This window comes from Pseudochaenichthys georgianus, chromosome 7, assembly GCF_902827115.2.
Source record: "Pseudochaenichthys georgianus chromosome 7, fPseGeo1.2, whole genome shotgun sequence".
Classification (NCBI taxonomy): domain Eukaryota; kingdom Metazoa; phylum Chordata; class Actinopteri; order Perciformes; family Channichthyidae; genus Pseudochaenichthys; species Pseudochaenichthys georgianus.
Genome location: NC_047509.1, coordinates 44,744,162 through 44,752,427, shown reverse-complemented (window position 1 = coordinate 44,752,427; position 8,266 = coordinate 44,744,162). Strand labels below are relative to the sequence as shown.

The 8,266-nt window shown below is 41.8% G+C and overlaps 1 pseudogene; it reads right to left on the bottom strand.

The window, feature by feature from the left end:
* Nucleotides 1–5,622: 5,622 nt before the first annotated feature.
* Nucleotides 5,623–7,156, bottom strand: LOC117448947 (nuclear factor 7, brain-like; annotated as a pseudogene).
* Between the last annotated feature and the right edge of the window lie 1,110 nt (nucleotides 7,157–8,266).

The following is an 8,266-nucleotide window of genomic DNA, read 5'->3' as shown; positions in this document are numbered from 1 at the left end:
TCGATTCACATGTTGAATCGGTGGCGGAAGGTGTCGGCACGGCCGAAAAGACACGATGGTGCAATACACACCAATCTGAGTAGGGCGACACGACGCTCATCGACGGCCCGACATCTATCGACGCCGAAAATCGGCTCGGTGTGTAAGGACCTTTAGGCTCATTGACTCTGTACAAAGAGTGAATTATCATGCCATTATTATATTTACACCTTTTTATGTTTATGATTCCTTTAAAGAGTATACACGTATATACGTCACTCTACACTCGTCGATCAGAGCGAGCGGAGCGCATTTTCGCGAGCGGAGCACTTTTTCTCATCCGCCTCACGGAGCGTGGAAAGTGAGGGGCAGGGCTGCCTCTCTTCCGTCGGCGTGGATAGGAGGTTTACCTGTGCACCTGTGCTGTTGTGGGGAGGTTTTTCCCGGGAAGTCGCGGAGAGACGGAGCGGCTGCACGTTGTTGTTTGGGCCCCCTTTTTCCACCTGCCCAGTTGTGCTGTGGCAGGGACCTGCTTCCACTTGTCGTGTGCTGCTGTCCTGGCGAGATGTTACCCCGGGGGGCGTAACGGAGAGACCGGAGCGGCTTCGCGTTCGGGCTGCGGCCTGCTTTACACCTGCTGTAGCGGAGGCCTGTATCCACCTGCTCCACCTGTCGTGCTCTACGGTGCCGAGGACGTTTTACCACGGGGATATCGCTGAGAGACCGGAGCGCCTCTACGCCTCGAGCTGGTCCTGCTTCGCCTATCCTGCTGTACTGAGGAGGTTCTGCACCGGGGATATCGCGAGGAGAACGGAGCGCCTCCACATTTCGGGCCTGCTTGCACGCCTATCCGGATGCTCTGCTGGTCTGGGAAAATGGCCCATATCGGGATTCTGCTGTGCCTGTTAACTGTTTTGGACTATGAGAAATATGTTTGTCTTTTTTATTTTCCCGCGATGATGGTTCTTCAGGACTGCTTCTTAAGCTCTAATCACACTCTCGCAGACTTTTCCGGTGTTTCTAAATTAGATGACAATGTATGTGTGTCATTTAAGAGGAAAAGATGCCTGGTTTTGTTGTTGTTATTACTGTCAGGAAATGTACAACCTAACCCTGGTCCGCCCAGTAGTAATAATCAGATCGCTACTCCTGCTGATTTTCAAGCTAGATCTGGGTTGGGTTTCATCCACTTGAATGTGCGCAGTCTGTTAGGTAAACTAGATTTTGTCCGTATCTGGGCAAAATCGACTGACGCTGACGTCATTGTCTTATCAGAAACATGGCTAAACAAATCTATTTTGGCCTCTGACATTGCCTTAAATGGTTTTAATGTGTATCGTACCGACCGGCCTAATAAAGGTGGTGGCGTTGCAATTTATGTTAAGAATAAGTTCAGTGTAACCACATTAGTTTCCAAATCGATCAGTAAGCAATTTGAATTTTTAGCCTTAAATATAGAAGTGGCAAAGGGTCAAAGGTCATGGTGGTGGGCTGCTACAGACCCCCCTCAGCTATCAAAGACTCCTTGTCTTCACTAGCAAATCTTTTATCACAACTATACTACAAGGAAATAGTGCTACTTGGAGATTTTAACTGGGACTGGTTAACTGCAGTGTCAGAGGATTTTAAAAACCTTTGTATCTCATTGATTGTGGACAGTCCTACTCGCCCTAATATTAAGTCCCCTAATAAATCCTCCCTAATTGATCTCATTCTAACTAATGTTCCCCATAAATATTCAGCTGTGGGAGTATTTGCAAATGATCTGAGCGCTCACTGTGTTGTAGCCACAATTAGGGACACTAAGGTCCAAAAGGTTAAACCTCGCATTATCATCAAGAGAGACAAAAAACATTTTGTGGAGCAGGGTTTTGTGCATGATCTGTTTGATTTTGATTGGGGTCAAATCGATCTGTGTGCTGATGTAGAAACCGCATGGTCTTATTTTTATCTTGGTTTTATGGAGATCATTGATAGACATGCACCCCTGTGTACATTTAGAGTAAAGGGACGAGACAATCCTTGGTTTTCTGCTGAGCTGTCTAGTCTCCTTCATGAGAGAAACAAGGCCTGGGCAAAGGCTAGGAAATCAGGCTCAGAGATAGAATGGCTGCATTTTAGGCAGCTAAGGAATAGCTTCACTTCAAATGTCAAAAGTGCAAAGTCGAAGTACTATTTGTCAGTTACCACAGAAAACCTAAATAATCCTAGGAAATTTTGGAAAGCAATAAAATCGATATCAACCGGTGATATCCGTAATGAGCTACCTCCGTGCCTTACCACAGCATCTGGCACTATATCGGACAGGGCTACTATGCTAAATTGCTTTAATGAGCATTTTGTGTCCTGTGGTTCTCTATTTGATTCTGTCACTAACTCTGCTTCTGTGAACACCACAGTCCGTGACTCTGAACAACGTGGTCTGGAAAACCCTTTCAGTTTTACCCCTTTTACTGTTGATGTTGTTCATGAAGCCTTATCTAAGTTAGATCCTAGGAAACCGGCTGGCCCGGACAACTTAGAACCTTTCTTTTTAAAGATAGCTGCAGACTTTATTGCTCCACCTCTTACTTCTCTTTTTAACCTCTCCCTCAGCACAAATACAATTCCAAAAGTATGGAAGTCTGCTTATGTCTTGCCTTTACTGAAAGGAGGGGAGGCAACTATTTTAAATAACTATAGGCCAATCTCTAAATTGTCAGTTCTGGCTAAGGTTCTTGAACGCCTAGTGAGTGAACAGGTAAAGGAGTTTTTATGTACAAATGACATCCTGTCTAAACATCAGTCAGGCTTCAAAAAGCAACACAGCACCATCACTGCCACGATGATGGTGAATGACATTACGAGTATTTTAGATAATAAGCAGAGTTGTGCAGCTCTATTTGTTGACCTTTCCAAAGCGTTTGACACCGTTGATCATCTCATCTTAAAGCAGAGGCTACTCAGTATTGTCATGTCCAGCCTTGCAGTAGGGTGGTTTGTGAACTACTTCTCTGAAAGGTCCCAATGTGTTCATTTTGATGGACTGTCTTCTGAGTGGTTAAACATTTCTAATGGTGTACCACAAGGTTCTGTTTTAGGACCACTTTTATTCTCCATATATATTAACAGCGTAGGTGATAATGTGGATGAAGCTACTTTACATTTTTATGCGGATGATACCGTGATGTACTGTGCAGGTCCCTCCATTAAAGAGGCTGTTGTTAAATTACAGGCTGTTTTTAACAGCCTGTTCAGACTCAGCTCTCTGAATTAAAGCTTCTTTTAAATGTTAATAAAACAAAGGTAATGCTCTTTTCAAAAGCAAAAAAGACACCAGAGCCTGTTTTAGATATTGTAACTACGCAAGGAACAAAAGTTGAAGTTGTTGCCTGTTACAAATACCTTGGTATCTGGCTTGATGATTGTCTCTCTTTTAAACTTCATGTCAATAACCTGCTAAAAAAACTGAGGGTTAGGCTAGGTTTCTTTTTCAGAAACAAGTCCTGTTTCTCGCTTGAGGCCAGGAAAAGGCTAGTCAAATTGTGCAATTTTCCAAAAATAACATTGGTTTCTCACACAGCATCTCTGTATAGTATGTGTATTCACCAGGTATTCACTCTCTGTCCTAAACGGCTTGTTGGAGCTCCTGCCCCTGTCGGCGATACAGCGAGAACAAGCTAAACTCATCCTGAGCACACACAAACACTCACAGCCGAAGTAAAAACAATAAGTGTGGCTTGATATGGAGTAAGAAAAAGGTTTATAACTGTGAAGCCGACAATGGAGCGGCCCGACCAAGCAAGGAGGCAGAGGCAGAACGCCCAAAAATATAACTGAGTCTTTCTCTAACTCTAGTTGACAGGAAGGAATGAGATAACAGAAAATGAAAAGATTGTTGCAAAAAGTATTTTTCTTGATTCTGTTTTATTAACTTGTTCAACCAGGTTTCATGATAGTAGAGCAGCTCAAAACAACAGTTGGACTGTGAAGAGCTGAACGAAGATACAATGCAATCTGAAGAATGTGTTTGAGATGATTTGACCACTTTGTGCCTGATGAAGCGACAACGAGAGCCACAGCAGAGATTCATCTCTTAGATTCCCTGGACATACAGTATGTCTGTCAAACAGGATGGCGTTTTAGTGAAGGATATACATTAAAAGAAAAATAGCAATTGATCAACCTGTGCATGAAACAATATTATCCATGAGTGAAATAAATGACATGTTCAATGTTCAAAATGATCCAGCAGTTAAACACATCTTGACTTTGTCTTCATCTTGTGGTGTTTACGGGAAGTGAAACGTGAGCATGCAATCACATATTATGGTGTGGTTCACGTGTTGCACATTTGTTCTTAAAATTGCACTCAGTAGGTTACACAGCTAATACATGTAATAGTGAAAGTCGTACATCCTTAGTGAAAACTCTCCTCCAGAGCAAATCATTGAGACAGTCAAGTGTCGGTGTGTATAAACCCTCAGTGATGCCCCCTTCAATGAGGCTGGTTTATTACAGCTTTAAATCACACAGCTGATCAACAACTGGATCAGCAGGTTTTAACTAACTCAAGACAAAGTATCAAAGTGAATACATGTGTGTTTTGCAGGAAAGTATGTAATGCATTCCTCTTTTTTGTTTTGAATCTACTTTGTAGATGTTATAATGCTGCAGTGGAGTTGGAGAAAGGTAAATGTGACTGCCATGCTTTACCCCTCACATGTTTTCTGCTGACTCTCCTTCATCAGGGTGGGAGCTTCTTTGCTTACAGCCGGTTCATCCGTCACATGACTTCACACAAGGAGACATAGATTTAATGAGTTTGGCTGTCCATTAATGTAAAGGGTAAAAGAGATTCATGGAGGGATGCAATGCATTGAATAAGAGATTAGATCATTAGGATGATGTTACGATTATTTATTTGTTTATTGTAAAGGTTTGTTGATGTACCTGAAGAAACAGGAATCAAGCTTATCGACATATTTCTGAATAAAACTAAACTTAATTGTACAGCTATAATTCCGTTTAGGTTAATAATAAAATGGACATTTTCAATTGCCAGAAATGTTATTGTTCATATATACAGTACGGAAATACTCAACTTCAATTACTCCTGGGAGTAAAACAACATACACATATCTAAAAACAATGAATTAAGAGTCCTACAAATATCTTACATTGTTATATTATCTTATACTGCTATAAAAATGATGTTTGACTTGAAACAAGATGTTAAAAAAAGGAGAATTGACAGCTTTGATTTGTTAGTTTTTATTAGAATTAAAAAAAACACAAACATTTTCAGGACATTGATTAAAAAGAAAAACAGAACATCTATTTATTTATTTAAAGATTGTGGATTAAAATGTTGAGCATTCATCAATCATGCCTCAATGTGTTTAAAAATGATTTTCAGATTCAAAAAAATATCAGTGAGTTAAATGAAAATGATAAACACACAATAGAAAAGTATAACAAAATATAAACAATCAATTTGTTTTTTACACTGAGGCTTTGAATATAATGTTTAAAGCTGTAAATCAAACATGATCACATTAAGATATTTTACAGGCTAAAATTATGATCTGATGATCAACTGTTTCTTATCCTGATTATTTCAAAGAGATCTAGACGGAAAGTGAAGTCAGAATAAAGTCTGAACTAACACTCCTGAGCATCACAGAGGAATCTTAGTTTGACAGCATCACCAGCTGCTCCAATACCGAAATATGGGAAGAGTTCCTCAGTGAAAGTGTCTCTGAGTGTAGATGTGAGTCATGTCTTCAGGGTCGTAGAAGGACACCTCCCCCTGTCATAGTCCAGCTGGACTCTGATCCTCTGGAGATTCTTCTCCACTGTGACAGTCTCACCAGCACCATTACTGTATTTTCCACTGCCATGCCATAAACACCAGATTCCATATTCTGGTGAGGCACGTCTCTTTCCCTTCCTGTCAGCTGACTCTTTAGTCAAACCTATAACCCAGACAGGATGATCTCCCACCTCCACCTCCCAGCTGTGTCTCCCTGAGCTGAAGCCCTCAGAGCCCAGAACATGAGCACCGTCAGTGCATCTCTCTGGATTACCAGGAAGCTGCTGAGGTGTGTCTCCTTGTCTCACACTGGTCAGATCATCAGACAGATAGAGACAGCTGTGTGCAGTGTTTGGGTCCAGAATGACGGGACTGAAGTGGACCTGGTCCTTCATCTTCTCCCAGACTCTGAAGGACCGATTGCCCAGGTGTTTGGCCACATCTGTCAGCGCTCCTGGGAGCAGCTGTGGGTCTGACAGTGCGCTCTGGACTCTGGCTCTGCTCTGAGTGGCTTTATAACTGCTGAGGAAGGGCCCGTTGTGTTTCTGCAGCTCTTCTTCAACAGCAGAGACACTGTGTGACAGAGAGGAGATGTGCTCCCGAATGCTCTTCATCTCTCTGCTGATCGTCTTCCCCTTCTGCTCCTCTTCCTCCCTCAGAGCTGCCAGGCTGGACTCCTCTTCCTCTTTCAGGAACTGATGGAGCTTGATGAACTCTGCTGTGATCTGCCACTCTGTGGACAGCAGCTGCTTCTCGGACACTTGAATCACTTCCTTGTATGCTGTCTCCACTCCTTTGTATGTGTCCCTCTTGTCCTGCAGAGACCCTAAGTCAGATGTCAGCAGGTCCTTCAGCTCACTGACTGCTTGTTCTACAGGAACCGCCTCGTGACTCTGGTGTCACGTCAATGGAGGGTATAACATTTCAACTGGCTGACTAAAATGTATTTCCTTATATCCTGTCTGACATCTTTATGACTTGTTTATCCGTTGGAGGACATACTCAAAATATAAAATAATGAATAAAGAATATGTTAAAGATAATTTGTTACTGCTTTTTGCATTTATTTAATGAAAGAGGGGAGAAGGGGCGACTTGCAGCATACAGACTTTTTTTGTCAGGTTTCAAACTCCGGCCCCTGCAGGAATCAGACTTAGTCTATGGGACAGCACAATAAACAAACTGCTCCTTTATGCTTTATCAACTTAGTCAATTATTAAAAAGCTCATAAAATGCCACAGAGAAGGAGAGGATCGTGCCTTTGTCCTCCAGTGAGGACTCAACATTTCCACAGGCTGAGCGACACTAAACCAGTTTCACATGGTTTTATTTTTCACTAACATGAAACATGTTCTGCCAACACGTCTGTCTCACTGCGTTCATATTATCAAGTTTATCAAGGACTAAAGATAAACACTCTCTAAATGTATAATCCTAATATCTACATACATTCTACCAACTCAAGTGTATTTTTTTTTCTTCCTGACACTTTTTCAATCCCAGTTATTCATATGATCATATCTTCACCCTTTCATTGGTATTAAGGATAATATATCATGCGTTTGTCACCTCCCGCTTGGACTACTGCTATGGTGTCCTGTTTGGGGTCCACAACAAAACCCTGGACGGTATGCTCAAGCCTGTGCTGCCAGGGTATTCACACATACAAAGCCGTGGCAGCACCTCCACTGGCTGCCGGTCAAGTCCTGCATATCCAACCCAGTCTCACAAAAAAACGTGTAATAACTACGTTGGTCCACAACGTAGGACGTAGTATTTCTACGAAAACGTTTTTTTTCACCATTCATTCCAATGGCTGGCGTCTATGTCACGTGATCTTCACATTTCTCCCTGCAGAAAAAAAAAAAACATGGCCGAACTTCGTTTTATTCTCGGTGTAAAATGCCTATTTAAAGTTACTTTGGCCATTAAAATGCCCTTTGATGTCATTTGATGCGAGAAATATGAGTTGTTATTTCAGATGATGTGTGCAGTGGATGCACATGATCTTTAGTTTGCTAGTTATTACGAAGATTACTTCAGGAAATGGTGTCTATACAACGTTTTCATTGTTACCGAGGTGGTTGCTAGGGACGCTGCTATCGATATTATTTCTGTTATGTTGTGTAACTGTTTAATGGTGTTATCTTTATTGCTACCCCCTTCCCCGTCAATGTATAGTGTTGGTCCACAGCGCAAACGTATTAGTTTAACAAAATCTGCATCTAAAGATACGTTATTTTCCCCTGTGCAATTCCAGTCTCACATCTCAGAGCACACCGTCATTAACAAATACCGGAAACAGACCGAAAACATTAAATAAAAATAAAATAATACTTTATTCCGAGTGCTCTTGCTTTTCTCTTTGAAAGTCATCACATAACGGCATTGTAATACACGGTTCGGCTGCATTACATATTACATATCTGCCGTAGTTCGGTATTTATAGCCCTGATGAGAAGACTTCTAGACAAACATGAGGAACTGCCGCCA